Source organism: Martes martes (genome assembly GCF_963455335.1).
Source record: "Martes martes genome assembly, chromosome: 2".
NCBI classification, from domain to species: domain Eukaryota; kingdom Metazoa; phylum Chordata; class Mammalia; order Carnivora; family Mustelidae; genus Martes; species Martes martes.
Window position 1 is genome coordinate 186,749,940 of NC_137889.1, and position 23,270 is coordinate 186,773,209.

Below are 23,270 nucleotides of genomic sequence, written 5' to 3' on the forward strand. Positions count from 1 at the left end.
AAAGCCAACAAAACAAAAAGAAAACATCTAGAAAAATGATCAACACACCTAAACATAATTACATTTAATATAAATGGAATAAGTTAATTAAAATGCAGCAATTTTCTGACAGGATAAAATTAAAAACCAAACTCTATTAACATTCTCCTACTAGCACTTTTTAAATATAAAAACACAGACAGGTGTAAAGTAAGAGTATAGAAATAGAAATACTCGGGGCACCTGTGTGGCTCAGTGGGTTAAGCCTCTGCCTTCAGGTCGGGTCCTGATCTCAGGGTCCTGGGATTGAGCCCTGCATCGGGCTCTCTGCTCGGCAGGGAGCCTGCTTCCCACCCCCGCCTCTGCCTGCCTCTCTGCCTACTTGTGATCTCTGTCTGTCAAATAAATAAATAAAATAAAAAAATTTAAAAAAAAAGAAATAGAAATACTCTGCAAACATTATGAATAAGAATGAAATACCTATAATAAGAGCAGACAAAATATCTTTGAAGACAAGGAGTATATCACAACTAAAGGCTAATATTTCATAATGAAAGAAAGTTAATTAATCAGAGACATATCAATTATAAATGTGTCAACTACACTTCACTTAAAAATAACCATTAAAAAAGTAAAAAAAATATATAGATGAAATATAGATAATCAAGTAATAATTGACAAAAAGGTAGACAAATTCAATAATATCATTTTGAAAGTTTAAACATCATTCTCTCATCAAATGATAGATAAACCAGAACACAATTTGTAAGGATATGAAAAATAATTATGAAGAGAAAAATAAGTTCATAGTGGAAAATCCTAGTGTTTACTATTTTATGCAAATGATCATTTAATACCACCAATGTTGGGATAATAACACCAACATGTACATATTGATATCATGCATTGAGAGATATGCATCAATTTTGCAGTATTCCTCCTAAAAATGCAAAGCTCAAATCTAACCATGAAGAAACATCACACAAACCCACATTGAGGAACATATCATAAAATAACTTTGTAAGACTACTAGAACATATCCTTTAAAGCCCATGAAGCAAAAAATGTTTCAGACTAAAGGAGAATAAAGACAAATAATCATTCATTGCAATATGTCATCCTAGAGTGGATTTGGGACAAAGATAAAACAAAATGTAAATTATATTATTGGCCCAATTGATAATTGATAGTTCACTTGAATAAGTATTATTGATTAGACAACAGAATTCTGTAAATATTAAGTCTTGAAATTTTAGTTGTAGTCATATAAGAAAAAATACTTATTCTTAGAAAATGCACTCTGGGATTTTTAGCAGTAAAGGGAAATAATATCTCCAACTAAATCTTAAGTAGTGATAATTGATTTCTGCATGTTTAAATTATAATAAAACAAAATATTGCAAAAGAGTATGAGAATCATACTCTTCAATAGTTCAATAGTTCAATAGTTATTGAACTATTTCAGTTCTTAAAGATTTTACTTATATATCCAAAATATACTTTATTAAGATAATTCTATAGACATAATGACAATACATTGACAGTGGATTCTACTGACTTAAAGTATTAAATATTCAGCTATTTTGGTATTACTGAATCAGGTTAAGTTATATGTGTCAATCTTTCTTTTATTTGAATCTTTATGTTAACAATCCAGAAACAATATGTTTTTAAAGCCAGAATAATCTAATCTATCACATCTGTTTTTATTTAACTGCTTAGTTAGAACAATTAGAATTAATTTCCTTTTCAATTCAGTGGTATATGTCCTCTATTTTTAGATTTTTCTATGTTCCTCTACAACACTTTAATGACTGTCTGGCTTTGGAATGCTCCTTCTCTTCTCTCTGCCTCAGTTTTATCAATACAGTAATAGTTCTGTATCATATGGCTATTGGGATTAACTAGAAATACAACTGAGCACATAATAAGGTATTGCTAATTGTTATTAAATGGAGGCAGTATCTGTGGTTTTCCAGAGACTAGAGCCATATTGTTTGAATTCAAGTCTAGCTTCCTCACTTCTTAGTGAGTGAATTAACTTCTCTTTGCATCAGTTTCCTCTTCTGTAAAACGTAAAAAAAAAATAATAATACTATCTACCTCATGGAGTTATTGTTTGAATAAAATCAATTGCTTACAAAATATTTAGAGCAACATGTGGAAAACAGTGTGTGGTTCTTAGATTAAATAGTAATAAAAATAATTAATTAATCACAGGCCAATATATTACTTTTGTATTTATTTCCTTACCTTTGGCCAGCTCAGCTAACTGTATGAACAGTACCTCAGCATAATCCATGTTGCTTTAGAGTACTCTATCTGAGTATAGTTCTTCTAAATTCCTGTAAAGCACAATTTAGTCCCTCAAGGCTTTAAGACATCTGTATTGCCATAGTTATCACAATCTGAAAGAAAAAGAACTGTTTTACTTAGTCGCCTTTGCTAGAGACAATTTCTTGATTTAAATAGCTCTCTGTACAATGGTTAATACATTATTTTACTAAAAAATTCCTATATAAAATTTTTATTGGGTGTAATTTCCACCCAATATATTTACTTTAATTTCAGTAACTCCATCAATAACAATATGAATGATCTAGTAGTATTATTTTAATGTCTATAAATGTATGAAAATTATCAATGCGTGAAAGAAAATTGATTAATTTAATAAGTATTATGGTAGGCAGATTTCAAAAATGGTCTTCAATGATGCCCATCTCTTAATATACACCCACTTGTGTACTCCCCTCTCCTTAAGTGTAGTCCAAACATAGTTACAGACTACCACAGTGACTATAAGCCATAATTTCCATAATCAGGTTAGGAATGATTGTGGCTTTTATCTCTTGCTAATAGTTTCACTCTATTGCTTTCTTGGCTTACACAATTTAATGAATAAGTTGTCATATTGGAGAGGCCCACTTGGCAAGGAGCTAAGAGCAGCATCAGTCCAACATATTACTAGGAACTGATTTCTTCTAACATCCTGTTCAGTTAAGTATTGAGATGACTTTGGCCTAACCAAAACTTTTAGTGCAGTCCATGAGAAACCTCAGTTAATGTGTATCTAAAGGGCCATGTTATAACTCACAATTTTTTTTAGGATAAAATATCTTCAAAAGATTAATAAATACATATATTGTTTTTGCTGGGAGAAAAAATTTCTGTAAAAGAGATCTTCCTACGAGAGCACAGCAACTCTAAAGTAACGTCGTCACTCTGAATCCTATTTCATTAGACAATTCCCACTCCCATAATCCGAAGTCAAAGAACAAAAATTTAGCTTTAAACCACCATTTTTATACTGTATATTAACAACCATTAGCTGAGAACTCAGTTAGCTATAAACTGGAATCTCTATTTCTCAAGACAGTAAGTTTCTGAGAATATAAGGTAACACCTAGAATAAATAACTTGGTCTTCCTAATAATTAAGAGCTCTCTGGGGCTGGATCAGTCCTGAACCTGAAGCTGCTTTGGATGTTGCTGGGCCACTGAGTACTTCTGGATTTATACCTTTTAGGCAGTCCATAATTACAGTATATTATTGTATGGATCCTAGTTATACAAAGGGCCACTTTGTTGTAACTTTCACATTGATCAGATTTATATTGAATGTTATCACAATTATTCCAAAGAGTAAAGTTTGAATATGTGGAGTCCACAATGCTATATATAATTTCTAATTTCCTAAGTTGTTCTTACACTTTTTTCCACTCTTCTTTCTCTTACATTGAGAAGGGCAACTCATCTGGTAGTTTTTAAATTTATGGCTTAGGGGCTCCTGGGTGGCTCAGTGGGTTAAAGCCTCTGCCTTCGGCTCAGGTCATGATCCCAGCGTCCTGGGATCGAGCCCCACCTTGGGCTCTCTGCTCAGCGGGGAGCCTGCTTCCACTCTTTCTCTCTCTGCCTGCCTCTCTGCCTGCTTGTGATCTCTGTCAAATAAATAAATAAAAATCTTTAAAAAAATTTATGGTTTAATCATAAATTGATTTCATGTCTACTGTTCCTGCAAGATATTGCATATAATCCAATCACACAACAAAACATGCTTAATTCATGTATTATTTTAGGAAAAAATATTTCTCCATGGTGTTGAAATTATTATTTTAGTATAAAAATACATTTCCCCTGAAAATTAAATATATCCTAATTATTTCTAAATAGGAATTTAAACTATATTTATAGGTTCAATTAAACTGATGCCTTATTTCACTTTTTTAAGATTTTATTTATTTGAGAAAGAGTGAGAATGAGCTTGAGGGGGAGGGACAGGGGGAGAAGCAGGCTCCACTCTGAGCAGGGAGCCCAATACAAGACCTTAAGATCATGACCTGAGCTGAAGGCAGATATTTAACTGACTGAGCCACTCAGGTGCCCCAAATTAATGCCCTATTTCAATGTGAGTTTCAAAAAGATTCTATATTTTTAATTTCTTCTTTAATGATACTAATGCAAAGATAACCTGAATTATAAGTTCATATAAACTCAATAAAGAAATTGAGAACATTGTATTTTAATACACATTCTGACATGTTACTCTGAACCTTATTTTTGTTATGCTGTAACATAAAACTATTGTGCACAGGAGTGTGTGAGAAGGGAGAGAAAGTAGAGTACAGAGAATACACAAGGAAAACAAATTCTCCAAAGCCATTGGCTGGGAAAACAAGAGGGGCTGATTTTCATAAGGTTTTTCAACCAGTGGGGCTCAAAGACTGAAATTTTAGAGGTCAGTGTGCATGGCTGGGACAGAGTCCTGAGGGCACTGTCCTACTCCAGGAGAGAAGGCAGACAGAACAATCTGAGGGTCACATAAAGCACACAGGGAGGGGCTCTTCCCTCTTCCGGGAGTGCATCTGTGAGAGGGGGCCTTCACACAGATGTCTCTCTAAGGACAAAAGAGCCAGTGGGTGCCATTTCCTTCTTAGTCCCTTACCATAAGCACAAAGACACCTGCTGAAGATGTGAACCCAGACACTGGCTGTTTAGCCTGCTTGCTTCAAATTCCATGGCCCTGTGCTCTGGCACAACTGCCATTATTAGTGAAATCTACATCAGTCCCAGCCCAGCAAAACCCAACCCCAGAAGACCAGCATGAATCCCTGCTACACCAATTCCCTAAAGTATTGAGTTTTAAAAGTCAGCAAGCTTGGCTGAGATAGAGTCCAAAGTACATCGCCCTGTGCCAGGCAGTCAAGACACCCAGAGACAGGCAGCATGAAAAAAACAATCTGAAAAATGCTTAGGACACATAAGGGGAAATTATTCACTCTTCCAGGAGTGCTTTTCTAAGAGCAGCATGCACAGAGACTCCTCTCCAGGGAAAAAGGAGCTGGCTGGCACCATTTTCTCTCTTGTCCCTCAGCATAAACCAACTACAATGAGCAGCAAAATGCCAACACTGGCTACCTAACCTGCTTCCACCAAGCCCCACCCACCTGCACTTTGCTGGTATTGCTTTTCCTGGACAAGTGTACCTAAGGACCAGCACAGCAGGCTCCATCCCCAGAAGACCACAGAACCCCTACCCCCAATACACACCACACACACACACACACACACACACACACACACACATACCACAATTATAGAGCAGAGATTTCTACAAGGCATTAATTCTAATGGAAATAGCATCAGGTCTCATGTAATAAGCAGACCAGAGCACACCTAGTTAAAACTTGTCATACTCTGGCCAAGGTCCAAATACTCTCCACTGTAGGCAAGAAGAGCCTGTGCAGACATCTGGCCTGAGGGACAGAACAGTGAAAACACAGCAGCAGATTGCATACAGCACACATCAGAGAAACTCCTGAAGTACCAGGCTCTGGACAGTACATGACCTCTTCTTCATGAAGCCATTATTGGGAGTCTGGGTATTTCAGTCAGTTAAGCATCTGCCTTCAGCTCAAGTTGTGATCCTGGGATACTGGGATCCTGGGATTCTGGGATCGAGGCCTGCATCAGGCTCTCTGCTCAGTGGGGAGCCTGCTTCTCCTTCTTCCTCTGCTCCTCCCTTTCTGCTCTACTTGTTCTCTCTCCCTCTTTCTCTTTCACTCAAATAAACAAATAAAATCTTAAAGCCATTGCTCTTAGAAGCAGGAAATATAACAGGCTTATCTAACACATAGAAGAAGACAGAGACTTAGACAACATGCTGAGATGGAAGAATTCATCATAAAGAAAGAACAAGAAATGGTGACGGCCAAAGATCCAATCAAAACAGATACAAGTAATATGACTGATCCAGAATTTAAAGCAACACAAGGATACTCATTAAGCTTGAGAAAAGCATGGAAAACATTAAAAAAAAAAAAAGACTTACAACAGAGATAAAGAGATAAAATTAATCAGAATTAAAAAGGTAATAACTAAGATTCAAGACTAACCAGATGTAATCACCACAAGGATGGAAGAACCAGAAGAGTGAATAAATGATACCGAAGACAGAATTATGGAAAATAATGAAGCTGAACAAAAGAGATAAGGAAGAATTATGCATCATGAGAGTAGATTCAGGGAAATCAGTGACTCCATGAAACATAGTAACATTCATATCATAAGAGTCTCAGAAGAAAAAGAGGGAGAAAGGGGACAGTAGGTTTAGTTAAGGAAATTAAAGCTGAAAACTTCCCTAATCTGGGGAAGGAAACAGACTTCCAAATCCAGGGGGCACAGAGAACTCCCATCAAAATCGACAAAAGTAGGCCAACACCAAGACATATTGTAGTCAGATCTGCAAAATAGAGAGATAGAGAAAAAAATCTTAAAAATGGCAAGACAAAAGCAGCCCCTAATTTACAAGGGAAGACAGATAAGGTTAGAAATAGATCTCTCCACAGAAACTTGGTAGGCCAGAAGAGAGTGGTATGATATATTCCATGTGCTGAATGGGAAAAATCTGTAGCCAAGAACACTCTATCCAGATTGACTATTATTCACAATAGAAGGAGAGATAAAGAGTTTCCCAGATAAACAAAAACTAAAGGAGTTCCTGACCATTAAATCAGCCCTGCAAGAAACTCACTGAGTGGGAAAGAAAGACCAAAGTGACAAAGACTAGAAAAGAACAGAGAAAATCTCCAGGAAACAACAACAACAAAAGTAATAAAATGATATTAAATGTGTATCTATCAATAATTACCTTGAATCAAATGCATTAAATGCTTCAATCAAAAGACACAGGATGTCAGAATGGATTAAAAAAAGAGAGAGACACACTCACACATCTATATGTTGCCTACAAGAAACTCATTTTAGACCTAAAGACACTTGCATATTGAAATTGAGGGGATGGAGAAACATTTATCATGCAAATGGAAGTCAAAAGAACACTGAAGTAGCCATACTTATGTTAGATGAACTAGATTTTAAGCCAAAGACTGTAATAAAAGATGAAGAAGAGCACCATATAATAATATAGAGGACTATGTAACAAGAAGAACTAAAAATTGTAAACATTTAACCCCCCAAAATGGGAGCATGAAAATAAAATAATCAATAACACAAAGGAACTCATTGATAATAATGTAACAATAGTAGAGCACTTTAACACCACACTTACATCAATGGACAGATTATCTAAGCAGAAAATCAACAAGGAAACAATGGCTTTGAAAGATACACTGCATCAGATGGATTTAACATATATTCAGAACATTTCATACTAAAGCAGCAGAACGCACATTCATTTCAAGTGCATATGAAACATTCTCCAGAATAGATCACATACTAGGTCACAAATAAGGACTTAATAAGTACAAAAAGATTGAGATATACTATGCATATTTTCTGACCACAACACTATGAAACTCAAAGTCGACCACAAGGAAAAACTTGGAAAGACCACAAATGCATGCAGATTAAACAACATGCTATTAAATTACAAATGGGTCAACCAGGAAATCAAAGACATTAAAAAATATGTGAAAACATGAAGAAGACGTTAAAAAACACATGAAAACATGAAAACAAAAACATGGAGGCAGCAAAAGTGATCACATATGGAAAGTATACTTCAATACAGGCCTACCTCAAGAAGCAAGAAAACTCGTAAATAAACAATCTGCCCTTACACCTAAAAGAGCTAGAAGAACAATAAACAAAACCTAAAGCTAGCAGAAGAAGGAAAATAATAAAAATTAGAAACAATATAAATAAATAAAGAAGTATATAAATGAAATAGAAACTAAAAATAAAACAAAACACAGAACAGATCAATGAAACCAGGAGCTGGATCTTTAAAAAAAATAATAAATTTGATAAATGCCAGGGCACCTGGGTGGTTTATTTGCTTAAGTGTGTGCCTTCAGCTTCAGGTCATGATCTCAGGGTTCTGGGATGGAGCTCCACATGGGACACTCTGCTCAGCAGGGAGTCTACTTCTTTCTCTCACTCTTCCTCTGTACTCTCCTTCTCTTAAATAAATAAATAAATAAATAAAATCTTTATTTAAAAAAAAAAAAGATAAACCCCTAGCCAGACCTACCAAAAGAAGAGATGGAATATAAATTAAAAAAAAAAAATCACATAAGAGAGTAGAGAAATCACAATCAACACCTCAGAAATACAAATATTTATAAGAGAATATTATGAAAAATTATATGCCAACAAATTGGACAATCTGGAAGAAATGGATAAATTCCTGGAAACATATAAACTACCAAAATTGAGGGTGTTTGTGTGGCTCAGTCAGTTAAGAATCTGCCTTCAGCTCAGGTCATGATCCCAGGGGCCTAGAATCAAGTCCCATGTCAGGTTCTCTGCTCAGCCAGGACCCTGCTTCTCCTTCTGCCTGGTGCTCCTACTGCTTGTGCTCTATCAAATAAATAAAATCTTAAACAAAACAAAACAAAACAAACTAACAAAACTACCAAAATTGAAATAGGAAGAAATAGAAAATTTGAACAGACCCAAAATCAGCAAAAAAATTAAATCAGTGATCAAAAAATCTCCCAAAAACAAAAGTCGAGGGCCAGGTAGCTTCCCAAGGGAATTGTACCAAACATTTAAAGAAGTGTTAATACCTAAACACAAAAATGGAAGGAAAAATTCCAAATTCATTCTATGAGGTCAACATTACCCTGATTTTAAAACAAGACAAATACTCCACTAGCAAAGAGAATTACAGATCAATATCCCTGATGAACTTGGGTGTAAAAATTCTCAACAAAATACTAGCAAATAGAATCCTACAATACATTAAAAGAGCCATCCATCATGATCAAATGGGATTTATTCCTGGGTCGCAAGGGTGTTTCAATATTCACAAATCAATCAATGTGTTATACCTACATTAATTAAAGAAAGGATAAGAATGATATGATCCGTTCAATACATACAGAAAAAGCACTTGACAAGGCACATCCATTCATGATAAAAATCTTCAACAAAGTAGGGACAGAGGGAACATACTTCAACATAAAAAGGCCACAAATGAAAAACCAATAGTTAATATCCTCAATGTGGAAAACCTGAGAGCTTTTCCCTCTATGGTCAGGAATAGGACAGGGATGTCCACTCTCACCACTGTTATTTAACATAGTACTAGAAGCCTAATATCAGTAATCAGACAACAAAAAGTAATAAAAGGCATCTAGCAAGAAAGAAGTCAAATTTTCACTATTTGCAGAAGATATGATATTCTACATAGAAAACTGAAAAATTTCACCAAAAATTTGCTAGGACTTACACACAAATTCAGTAAAGTCACAGGACAGAAAATCAATGTACAGAAATCTGTTACATTTCTATACACCAATAATGAAATAGCAGAAAGGGATATCAAGGAATCAATCCCATTTACAAGTGCACCAAAAATGATAAGATATCTAGGAATAAACTTAACCAAAGAGGAAAAAGATTTATACTCTGAAAACTATAAAACAGCAATGAAGGAAATTGAAGACGACGGAAAGAAATGGAAAAAAAAATTACACGCTCATGGATTAGATGAACAAATATTGTTAAAATATCCATATAACTAAATGCAATCTATACATTTAATGCAACCCCTATCAAAATATCACCAGCATTTTTCATAGATCTAGAACACACAATCCTAAAGTTTGTAAGGAGCCACAACAGATCCTGAATAACCAATGCAATCCTGAAAAAGAAAAGCAAATCTCGAGGCATCACAATTCCAGACTTCAAGCTATATTACAAAGCTGTAGTGATCAAAACAGTATGGCACTAGCACAAAAACAGATGCATAGATCAAGAGAACAGAATAGAAAACCCAGAAATCATCCCATAACTATATGGTCAACTAATCTTCAGAGAATCAGGAAAAAATATCTAGTGGAAAAAAAAGACAGTCTCCAAAAAATGGTGTTCAGAAAACTGGACAGTAACATGTAAGAGAATGAAACTGGACCACTTTCCTACACCATGCGCAAAAATAAATTCAAAATGAACAAACGACTTAAGTATGAGACAGGAAACCATCAAAATCCTGGAGGAGAACACAAGCAGTAATCTCTTTGACACTGTCCACAGCAACTTCCTTTACTCAAGGCAAGTGAAACAAAGTAAATATAAACTACTAGGACTTCATCAAGATAAAAAAAACCCAAAACCAAATTAAAACAAAACTTCTGCACAGTGAAGGAAACAGTAAAACTAAAAGGTAACCTACAGAATGGGAGGAGATATTAGCAAATGATATATCTGATAAATAGTGTCCAAAAATCTATAAAGAACTTATCAAACTCAAGTCCAAAAAAATAATAATAATCCAACTAAAAAATGGTCAGAAGATATGTATAGACATTTTTCCAAATGAGACTTACTGATGGCTAACAGACACATGAAAGGATGCTCAACATCACTCATCATCAGGGAAATACAAAACAAAACTCCAATGAGATATCTCCTCACACTCATCAGGAATGGCTAAAATTAATACCACAGAAAACAACAGATGTTGGGGAGGATGCAGAGAAAAGAGGAACTCTGTCACTCTGTCACACTGTTGATGGGAATGCAAACTGGTGCCGTGACTCTGGAAAACAGTATGGAGGTTCTTCTGAAAGTTAAAAATAGGACTACTCTACCATCCTGTCACTGCACTACTACATATTTACCTAAAGGATACAAAAATACTGATTTGAAGACATATATATATCATGATGTTTATAGCAATGTTATCAACAATAGCTAAATTATGGAGAGAGCTCAAAATGTCCATCAACTTATGAATGTATAAAGATGTTGTGTTATGGGGTACCTGGGTGGCTCAGTGGGTTAAAGCCTCTGCCTTTGGCTCAGATCATGATCTCAGGGTCCTGGAATCAAGCCCCGCATTGGGCTCTCTGCTCAGCAGGGAACCTGCTTCCCCCTCTCTCTCTCTGCCTACATGTGATCTCTCTCTCTGTCAAATAAATAAACGAAATAAAAAAAATTAAAGATGTTGTTTTATATGTACACAGTGGAATATCACTCAGCCATAAAAAGAATGAAATCTTGTCTTTGCAATGACATGAATGGAACTAGATAGTATAATGCTAAGTGAAATAAGCCAGTCAGAGAAAGACAAAAGCATATAATTTCACTAATATGTGGAATTTAAGAAACAAAACAAATGAAGATAGAGGGGGGGAAAGGAGGAAAACCAAGAAACATATTCTTAACTATAGAGAAAAAACTGAGGTTACTGGAGGGGAGGTAGACAGGGGAATATTAGAATAAGTGATGGGGATTAAGGAGGACACATGTGATGAACATAGAGTACTGTATGTTTTGTCTTATTAAGTAGACTCCATGCCCAGGGTGGAATCCAATACAGGGTTTGATCAGGACCCTGAGATCCAGACCTGCGCTGGACACAATCAACCGAGCCACCCAGGTGCCCTGATCAGTGAGTGTTTCATGTATTTGATGAATCTTTGAATTCTACACCTTGAAACTAATATTACACTGTATGTTAACTGAAATTTATTTATTTATTTACTTGACACATAGAGAGAGAGACAGCGAGAGAGGGAACAGTGGAGGGAGAGTGGGACAGGGAGACTCCACACACAAACTACTAGAACTCATACAGCAATTCAGTAACGTAATAGGATACAAAATCAATGTACAGAAATCAGTTCTTTCTTATACACTAACAATGAAAGTGTAGAAAGGGAAATTATAGAATCAATTCCATTTACTATCGCACCAGGAACCATAAGATACCTGAGAATAAACCTACCCAAAGAGGTAAAGAATTTGTACTCAAGGAACTACAGAACACTCATGAAAGAAATTGAAGAAGACCCAAAAAGATGGGAAAGCATTCCATGCTCACAGATCGGAAGAATAAACATTTTTAAAATGTCTATACTGCCCAGAGCAATCTATACTTTCAATGCCATTCCAATTAAAATTCCACAGGCATTTTTCAAAGAGCTGGAACAAACAATCCTAAAATTTGTATGGAACCAAAAGAGACCCCGAATTGCTAAGGGAATGTTGAAAAAGAAAAAAAAAAAAAAAACTGGAGGCATCATATTGCCGCATTTCAAGCTTTACTACAAAGCTGTGATCACCGAGACAGCATGGTACTGGCACAGAAACAGACACATAGACCAGTGAAACAGAGTAGAGAGTCCAGATATGGACCCTCAACTCTATGGTCAACTAATCTTAGACAAAACAGGAAAAAAATATCCAGTGGAAAAAAGACAGTCTCTTCAATAAATGGTGCTGGGAAAATTGGACAGCTATGTATAGAAGAATGAAACTCGACCATTCTCTTACACCACACACAAAGATAAACTCAAAATGGATAAAAGACCTCAATATGAGGCAGGAATCTATCAAAATCCTAGAGGAGAATATAGGCAGTAACCTCTTCAACATTGGCCACAGCAACTTTTTTCAAGCTATGTCTCCAAAGGCAAAGGAAACAAAAACGAAAATGAACTTTTGGGACTTCATCAAGATCAAAATCTCCTGCACAGCAAAGGAAACCGTCAACAAAACAAAGAGGCAACCCACGGAATGGGAGAAGATATTCACAAATGACACTACAGACAAAGAACTGATGTCCAAGATCTATGAAGAACTCCTCAAACTCAACACACACAAAACAGATAATTGTGTCAAAAAATGGGCAGAAGACATGGACAGACACTTCTCCAAAGAAGATATACAAATGGCTAGCAGACACATGAGAAAATGTTCATCATCATTAGCCATCAGGGAGATTGAAATCAAAACCACATTAAGATACAACCTTACACCAGTTAGAATGGCCAAAATCAACAAGACAGTAAACAACAAGTGTTGGAGAGGATGTGGAGAAAGGGGAACCCTCTTACACTATTGGTGGGAATTCAAGTTGGTGCAGCCACTTTGGAAAACAGTGTGGAAATTCCTTAAGAAATTAAAAATAGAGCTACCCTATGACCCTGCAATTATACTACTGGGTATTTACCCCAAATATACAGATGTAGTGAAAAGAAGGGCTATCTGTACCCCAATGTTCATAGCAGCAATGTCCACAGTCGCCAAACTGTGGAAAGAACCCAGATGCCCTTCAACGGATGAATGGATAAAGAAGATATGGCCCATATATACAATGGAGTATTATGCCTCCTTCAAAAAGGATGATTACCCAATTTTTGTATCGACATAGACGGGACTGGAAGAGATTATCCTGAGTGAAATAAGTCAAACAGAGAGAGTCAATTATCATATGGTTTCACTTACTTGTGGAGCATAAGGAATAATATGGAGGATATTGGGAGAAGGAGAGAAGTGAGTTGGGGGCAATCAGGCGGGAGAGACAAACCATGAGAGACTGTGGACTCTGAGAAACAAACTGAGGGTTTTGGAGGGGAAGGGAGTGGGGGGTTGGGTGAGTCTGGTGGTGGGTATTATGGAGGGCATGTATTGTATGGAGCACTGGGTATGGTGCATAAACAATGAATTTTGGAACACTGAAAAAAAATAATTAAAAAAAAAGAAAAGGAAAAAGAAAAATGAATCAGGCTCTTTGCAGTGCAGGGAGTCGGATGCAGTGCTTGATCCTAGGGCCCTGGGATCATGACCTGGGGCAGACACTTAGTGACTGAGCCATCCAGCTGCCCTATGTTAACTTTTATTTGAATAAAAATTTGGAAAAAGAAATAAAAAGAGTATGTTTATCCATGACTGTGTTTAGTTTGATCTAAATTAATTCTTTTATAAGTTCTCTGGTATAAATAAATACTTAGTAAACGCTTGGAACCACCATTATTCCCATGTGAGGTAGCAAGTTTCTTTTTTTTTTCTTCCCCCTTTATAGGAATTTATTTCCTGGCAGAAAAGGAGAAGCAAAGCCAGGCTCCTGTACACTCTAGAAAAGGGGGAGGGCTCCAACTTTGGCATTTAGTCCCACAGTTGTCCTGGCTGAATCTGGGGAGGGCCTGCAGGGATGGTGCCACCGAGTCTACTGACAGAGGTGGCAGGTCAGGTGCCCAGAGGACAGCCCATATAGAGGCAATAAATACTGACAAGCCACGCATATGACTCCAGGCTGACAGGCCCAGGTAGACAAGTAAGGCTCAAGTATTGGCTTTGTCTGGGAGGGCTGTCTGCTGGGGTCGTGGGCTCTAGTGTTGTCCACTGAAACAAAGAAGGCAGAGTTGTGAGGACACTTGGCCTCCCAGATGGGAATGAAAGGTACTTCAGTGTTGACAGTTTGGCTTTCCCCAAGTCCCTGGAGTCATCCCCATAGCCTTGGCCTGGAGAGGGAGCTGGTTAGTGTCTGGTGGACAAGGGACCAAGACCAGCATGTCCCAATCACCCCCCAGGATTGCAAGTGGGGTAGGGACCAAAAGGGACCCCGTGCTCATGCAAACATAGGGATTTAGAGTTTCACATCGGCCCCTACAGCACACGTTCCACAGGTTAAGGCATCATGGTTAGATGGTTACCAACAGCTGTAGTTGAATTGACTCAAGACAGGTGGAAGCAGGAGGGTGGCTGGTCCCCCAGAGGCCTCCAATCGTGCTCCCATCCAACCCCAGAAGAAGAAAAGGAAGATTCATGGCAACTATGAAGACCCACAGGGACGTAAGCACCCCATGACTCCCTTGGAAAAGCTAGGGCCTTGGGTCAGGTTAGGACAGGTAGAGGAACCTAAAGGGGTACAGAAGGGGAGGTGGAGGCCTGTACTGGAGGTTCCCTCTTCCCAATACTCCCCCGGAACAGGCAGAAGCAGTAAGACGATACCATCGAGGAGGCTGGGTCCTGAAGGCAGGGCCAGGAGGGATGGGAGGGCCGGCCAAGGAGCAGACCTGTCTGCACTCTGATAAGGTGTTGAGGTGAGGGTGGGGGTGGTAGGAGTGGGGCACATCAGAAAAGTCATTCATCTGTCCAAATGCCTGCTCACCTCCCTGACCAGGACTCAGTCCTCCCGTTCCTATTTGATGGTAAGACTCTACTCCCAGGAGACGTGAGCAGTCTTGTCATCTGTGAAGCAGGACTTGTAGCTGCCACAACTAGCATACCCTTGGGTGCATCCTCCATGAGGGCCAGAAACTTGTACTCCTCTGCTTGGGACCCATAGCTTCCCGCCAGATCATTTGTCTTGTCAATCTTGATGCCTTCCCTGTATGTGTGCTGGATGTACTTCATGCCAGACACAGTTTCCCGGTTCACTGGAAAGAGATTTTTCTCTGCCCTCCTTCAGCACCAAGAACTGCTTCTTGAAGCTCTCCAGGTCACCTGTCAAGTCAGCCCCAAGGGACCCAGAGCCAGGGCTACACACCAGGGTCAGGCAGGCCACAACAACCCTGGGTACACTGGGGTCAGCAGACACTGCTATGTGGCCCAGCAGGGTGTCTTTGTTCTTGTATGGACTCTTACCATCCTTGTCCAGCTCCTGGATCTCCTGGTTGCTCTTCTGGGCAGGGGTCTTACAGCTGACTGAGTGTTCATCCTCCTCATTCTTGGCTACCATCTGTGCTAGTTGCTCTGCCGTGGGCCCCTGCTTCACCCTGCTCACCTCTGTCTGAGTCTGGGACACCGGAGACTCCATGGGCCACTCTTGTGCTCCCTTGCTCAGAGAATAGCAAGTAAGTTCTTAACTGAGTATATAATTATATTAATTATTGTGTTAGATTTTTGTCCAGTGTGTTATATAACCTTTGTCTTCATCTGCTCAGGCTCCCATAACAAAATCCCATAGATTGGGTGGCTTTAACTATAGAAATTTATTTTCTCACAGTTCTGAAGCCTGGAAGGCTATTATCAGGTGTCAGTTCGGTGCATTTTTAACCCCTAAATCTCATGTAACAGTAGAAGTTATTTGGAAAATACACAAAGTAATTATTCTTGTTCAAGATAGAGTGAGGCAGCATACAACCCTTGATGTTTCTCTGACCTCTCCAGTAGAACCCAGCATAATTCATTGTAATGACCCCTTCATATATATTGTAAGACTAGAAAGTTGTTACTGACACTCTTTTAAATAAATGAAGTAAATGAGGTATAACAAAGGCTGTTCTATCCTAACTCAAGTCAGCTTCTCTACAAGAATGTGGTTGCTTTGGAGAGGGATTGCTTACAGCATGTAGGGATAATAATATGTTTCTCAACAGCAGAAAAAAGCTGCCTTGCTCTTCATTCCAGGAAAATAGTATTTGAAGCCATTATGTTTAAGTAACACAATATTTAGAACCTATTAATGTTGGTTTTTTTTAATGTTGTTGTTGTTGTTTTCTGATCGTTTGTTTTTCAATAGCATGGCGTTTTACCAAAAATAAAAGAATTGTCATTTTGGTGTCTGAAAAATTCTCATCTAATTTTAGAGTAATGTGTTCAGCAATAAATAATTATTGTTTAGATTTAAATTCTTTAAGAGATTTCAAATAGCAAGCAAAGTAAATAAAAAAATCTCTGGGAATATAGAACCACATCTTCATATTAAACCATTCATATTTATGTCTAGTGGTTAGAAGGACAAAGAAGGGAAAATAACTCTTCTATGCTAAACATGTGAGAATAAACATACCAGATAGAAAGAGAAGAAAGCAACTTTATCATATCCTATTATTTGGGAAATCTCTAAATATTTCCTCATATATTTTAGCCTTTATAATATTCTATTTTAATGCCTATTTTCTAATCCCAAACAATCCCTATATTTATAAACTCTGAAATCCATGAAAAAAATGCTTGTTGAATATGTATGTGTATGCATAGTTGTTCTTCCTAAATTGTTAATGCCTTTCTCTTATGTCTCTGCCTTATTTATGCATATGTAAATATGTATGTAAATACTTAAATTATTGATTTTAATAGTAGTAAATTTAACAGTACTAAATATAAAGATGTTACTTTTATTTCACACAATTTTTATAAATAAGTTTTCACTAATAATATAATACAGAAGCTCTAACTCTAACTTTTACTATCTCTGTTAGTAACTCTTTATTACTGTTACCCACAGCCACTTATCACCATATATCTGAGAATTTCTAAGATTAAGAAAAAAAAGAAAATTTATTTCTTTCACTATATAGCATGTGCATGCACATGTTATTTATTTACTTTTACTAATAAAAAATTAAAGGAAGAACTATCATATAATTCAGCAATCCCACTTCTGGGTATATATATGAAGGAAGTGAAATCATTATCTCAAAGAGATATCTTCACTCCCATGTTTATTACCACATTTTTCACAATAGCCAAGAAAAGGAAACAAGCTAAGTGTTTATCAAAATATGAATGGATAAAGAAAATGTGCATGTGTAATATTTTTAAAAGTTATATTTATGTATGTATTTATTTATTTATTGGAGACAGGGAGTGAGAGAGAGAAATAGCATGTGCACAGAGGAGGGAGAGGATCTCAAGCAGACTTTCCATGAAGAACAGAACTGGACATGAGGCTTGATCTTAAGACCCTGAGGTCATTATCTGAGCCTAAACCAAGAACCTGATGCTTAAGGGACTGAGCCAACCAGGCGCCCCATGTGTGTGTAATATTATTCAGCCATGAGAAAGAAGGAAAATTCTGCCATTTGTGATAATGTGGAATGACCTTGAAGACATTATGCTAAGTGAGATAAATCAAAGAAAATTACTATATGGTATCGCTTAAATATGAAAACTAAAATATGCAAACTTGTAAAAACAGAGTAAAGTGGTGCTTAGCAGTGGCTGGGAGGGGTGGAAGAATAGGAGAGATGTTGTTTCAGGGTGCAAATTGCAACTAGTAGATAAGTAAGTCCTGGAGATCTAATGCACAGTACACTGAATATAGACAATAATGTTGTATTTTAATCATCAAACTTGCTAAGAGATTACATCTAAATTATTCCCACTCAGACAAGAAATGATAATTATGTGTCATGATAGAGTGCCAATTTTACAGTCACAATTATATTTCAATATATAAAGAAGTCAATACAATTGTTACACAATGTTTTACATTATATATTTCAATAAAAGGGGAAAAAACTGCTTTTATTCTAAAACAGAAAGGTGATAGGAAATTATTTAACTTTGTAATTAAAAGTATCTCCAGATGGTGTATCTAGTGTTGAATTATTTTATGTATTTATATATGTTCATATATGTGTATCTATACCACATATTGTTTGATATCGATCAAATACTACCTTCAAAAAAATCAATGCTTTATATCTGATTTTCATAAAACATTCTGAATCATATGCATTATACAAATCTAAATAATTTTCATTATTCTGGATGTTGGTAGTCTAGTTTCCAACAGTTTCTTCTATGTTACTTGTATGCTTAGTGTTAACAAAGAGTTGCTAAGTAGAAATACATTCTTTTACACATGAAAGACAGATATTGAATAATGTTAGTAAACACCTATAGGATAACTTACAAAATGATATTCTGTTAATAATACCAAAATGCAGGGACACCTGGGTGGCTCACTCAGTTGGGTGACTGCCTTTGGCTCAGGTCATAATCCTAGGTTCCTGGTATCAAGTCCCACAATGGGCTCCTTGCTCAATGGGAAGTCTGCTTCTCCCTCTGCCTGCCCAACCCCTTGCTTGTTCTCTCTCTCTCTGACAAATAAATAAATAAAATCTTTAAAAAAATAATATCCCAAAATGCAGACAAAAGGAAAATAACTAATGGTGTGTAGCATGGCATATACCAATACAAAATACAAGTCTGTAAAAAATGTTTGTTTTGTATTAGAGTTCAGTGTATATTGGTTATTGTTTTACAAAGAAATCTCACCACTAAAATAAAGCAGTATTTTTTTTAAGTAAACTGAATATTGAGTTAACTGTAGCTAATACTTTATAGAGAGTATCACTATCTGTTCAGTGTTATTGCCTTCAAGGTTTCAAAGATGGTATGAACCATCCTTAAATTCAAAAGCAGAGTTTCCATACCATCAACTTTATCAAAGTATTGTCTGACAATGAATGATTTTTCTTGTGCTTTTGGTATGTATTTTGTTATTGAGCTGCAGGATCAACATATTTTCTTCTGAATTATCAAAATAAAGTATAACTACATTTAGAGTGAATGATCAATCAATAATAACTCCTTTAACTGGTACCTTATTCTAAATATTTTTCACATCTTCTTATCTTTTTCTGAATGCATATAGTAATTGAATCTTTAATGAAATTAGAAACAGATGAAATCATCATAAAAAATATTAGAACCATTCTTACTTTATTTTCTTTTTTTTTTTTTTTTTATTTTTATTTTATTTTATTTTTTTTTTTAAATTTTTTATTTTAATAAACATATAATGTATTTTTATCCCCAGGGGTACAGGTCTGTGAATCATCTGGTTTACACATTTCACAGCACTCATCATAGCCCATACCCTCCCCAATGTCCATTTCCCCACCACCCTCTCCCGTCCCCCTTCCCCCCCGCAACCCTCAGTCTGTTTCTTGAGATTGAGTCTTTTATGGTTTGTCTCCCTCCCAATCCCATCTTTTCATTTTTTCTTTTCCTACCTCCCCCCAAACCCCCCCACCTTGCATCTCCCCTTCCTCATATCAAAGAGATCATATGATAGTTATATTTCTCCTCGCATCAGGGAAATACAAATCAAAACCACAATGAGATACCACCTCACACCAGTCAGAATGGCTAAAATTAACAAGTCAAGAAATGACAGATGCTGGCGAGGATGCGGAGAGAGGGGAACCCTCCTACACTGTTGGTGGGAATGCAAGCTGGTGCAACCACTCTGGAAAACAGTGTGGAGGTTCCTCAAAAAACTGAAAATAGAGCTACCCTACGACCCAGCAATTGCACTACTGGGTATATATCCTAAACATTCTTACTTTATTTTCAAATTCTAATACCGAGTTCCACCTTTACAGGATAGTATGTTTTATACTCTACAGTTTTATACTCTACCCACCTATACTTTGTGGAAATTGTTTGCAGATTGTCTCCTGGCTACTCCAAAGAGCCAGTTTCACTGGGTTCCGCCTAGGAGAAAGGTTGTAAGGGAGGAATCAATGAGATGATATTGGATTATGTCATCTCATTTTTAGGAGCAGCTCTGCTTTCAACTGTGTTAAATATTAGATTTCTGAAAATCTTCTTTAAGTGTTCTCTGATTAAAATATCATAAGAAAGTTTAAAAAATAATGCCACTGTAGTATGCTTCTAATTTTAACTTTAAATGAAAGGTGACTTTCCCTCTTATAATACAGTTACTTTATAGTTTCAAGAATTCTCTTAAGATTATGGGGAATACAATGTTTTAGATGTTGGGAAAGAACATTTAGGCATACAGATGTATGCTCTCTGTGTCTCTCTCTCCTCATACACACACACACATATACACACACATACACACATGCACACATACCAGCTGAGAAAGGAAGTTAAGTCTATTCATGGTGTCACAGTATGAATCTTCCCTGAGAAGGTCAAGGAATCTTTAATGCTAACATGTTACCATTTCTATTACATCCCTCAAAGAGGTAATACCTGTTACTACCTCCTTTATATAAATAATTTCATAATACAAACTGACTTTTGTCTTCATAATTGAAATCCAAACATATCTGCTGCACAGCTAAATTTTTCTAAAATTTTATTCTTTCTATTATATATCTGGGTAATTCTCCTGATTGTTCATTTACTTTATTTGCACAGGCTCTTGAACATGTTCTTTTATGAACAAATAATTTGTGACATAGAGGAACCAGGAAAAAAAAAGGAAAATAAAACCTATGTCACCCTTAAGTACTAGGATAAACTGCATATTTTTCTACTTTATCAAACCCATTAATTGTAAGACATATCATTAATTCATGTATCCATGAGAAAAAGAGATAAACATTACCAATTAAACTATGACATGCTACCTATGGTAAAACTGATTCTAATTTTATTTTATTTTTTTTTTAAATTTATTTATTTGACAGAGATCACAAGTAGTCAGAGAGGCAGGCAGAGAGAGAGAGAGGAGGAAGCAGGCTCCCTGCCAAGCAGAGAGTCCGATGTGGGACTCGATCCCAGGACCCTGGGATCATGACCTGAGCTGAAGGCAGAGGCTTTAACCCACTGAGCCACCCAGGCACCCCCTGATTCTAATTTTAGAGATGTCATAACGTTATATACATTAGAACAAATGTAGAAATCATTCATTTGATTTTTAAAAAAAACACCACGCAGAATGAATTTTTTGTTCTGTTCCTAAAATGGGGAAAATTAAGGATGCCTGGATGGCTCCATTAGTTAAGCATCCTGCTCTTGGTTTCGGCTCAGGTCATGGTCTCATGTTTTGTGACATTGAGCCCCAAGTCTGGCTCTGTACTCAGCAGTAGTTGGCTTGGATATTCTCTCCCTCTGCCCCTCCCCACTTATGCACACTCTCTTTCCTACTCTCTCTCTCTCAAATAAATAAATCTTTAAAATAAAATAATATGGAGGAAATTAGTACAGAACTCTAAGTAACAACCTTAAGAACACACAACTAATATATAATACAGTCAGAATTCAGAATCAAAGTTGTCTGACTCTATGAACCATCTTCTCCCTACAGATTCCCACTTTTTATGAATTCACCGCACCTTGTAATGTAAGGTAATGATGAAACACTGCTGCTTCGCTTCTAGAATCGCCACTCAGGACTCTTATTTAATAGCCTATATGCCACAATCTATAAAGAGACCCTTGTGTAACCAAATGATAGATTTTTAACATATTCTTAAGTCATGATTACTAAGAAAAAGATACTGCTTCTCTATACCTAAATCTCAATAAATGTTTTTTAAATGTTCCATGTCATGATACTTATGGCAGATATAGTACTTTCTACTTAACAGCTTTCAAATGTTTTGATCATTTGGACAAACTGTCAAAGCAACCATGGCACTGAACAACCAAAGTTGTTTTAACCAATAAACCACACAATCCAATATAATATGACTTTGGCTTCAGCTTTCCATGTAATGAGTTTTAGTGAGTTAATGAATCAGTGAATTAGTCTTCAAATCATCGAGGTGTTATAAATAGTCAATATCTTATATACTTAAGCTGGTAGTAATATTAATGTATGCAAATATTTATTGAATCATTATTATAAACCAAGAACTAATCTAACTTACATAGTTCCAGTTTTAACTATGTAAATGAGTTATTTGTTGAGCTCTTATATATATATACATATATATATACACATATATATGTACAAACACACACACACAATTATTATTATGCCCATTTCTTGGATGAGAAAAATAGGAGCTCAACAAATAACTCATTTACACAGTTAAAACTGGAACACAGAATTTATACCAGTTTCACAGCCAAAGCTTTTAACCTACCTACAATATATCTTTCCAAGAAGAAGGAGAAATGGGCTGGAACTCTAGAAATCAGCCCTGAATTTCAGGTTACAAACTGAATTCTAAAGTTTAATCAAATCATTTCCTCTGATTCAGTGTAACCTTTGTGAAAGATGTGAGTTTCTCTGATTATTCCAGTTTCACTTTTCACTTAAAATGGGATTGGGTTTGCCTGTGTTTCCTCCTCCCTTGCCCAATCCAAATCTGTTGGTTTGAGTTTTCCTAAGGATTCTGTGTGAACTTGCTTCTTTTTGTTCCAAGGTCTTGAATCCTGATCTTCATGTAGAATGTGGTATTTTCTTTTATGCTCACACAGCGCCCTGCATATACATTTATTAAATGTGCATTGTTAATGAGTGATATTCTCCAAAGTCTCTGAACTTCTTTAAAGCAGAATTGGTATCTCATTTCCAATATAAAAACTGAGAGCCTAGCCTGACATACACAAAGCATTTAGTAATGAATGCTAAGTAGAAGAAAGAAGAAATGA

At 36.4% G+C, this 23,270-nt stretch overlaps 1 pseudogene across 1 annotated transcript; it reads right to left on the bottom strand.

Moving 5' to 3' along the window:
• Positions 1–15,393: 15,393 nt before the first annotated feature.
• On the bottom strand, positions 15,394–15,993 carry LOC308338368 (rho GDP-dissociation inhibitor 1-like; annotated as a pseudogene). Its single transcript has one exon. The product of its transcript is annotated as a rho GDP-dissociation inhibitor 1-like (transcript).
• Positions 15,994–23,270: the final 7,277 nt, after the last annotated feature.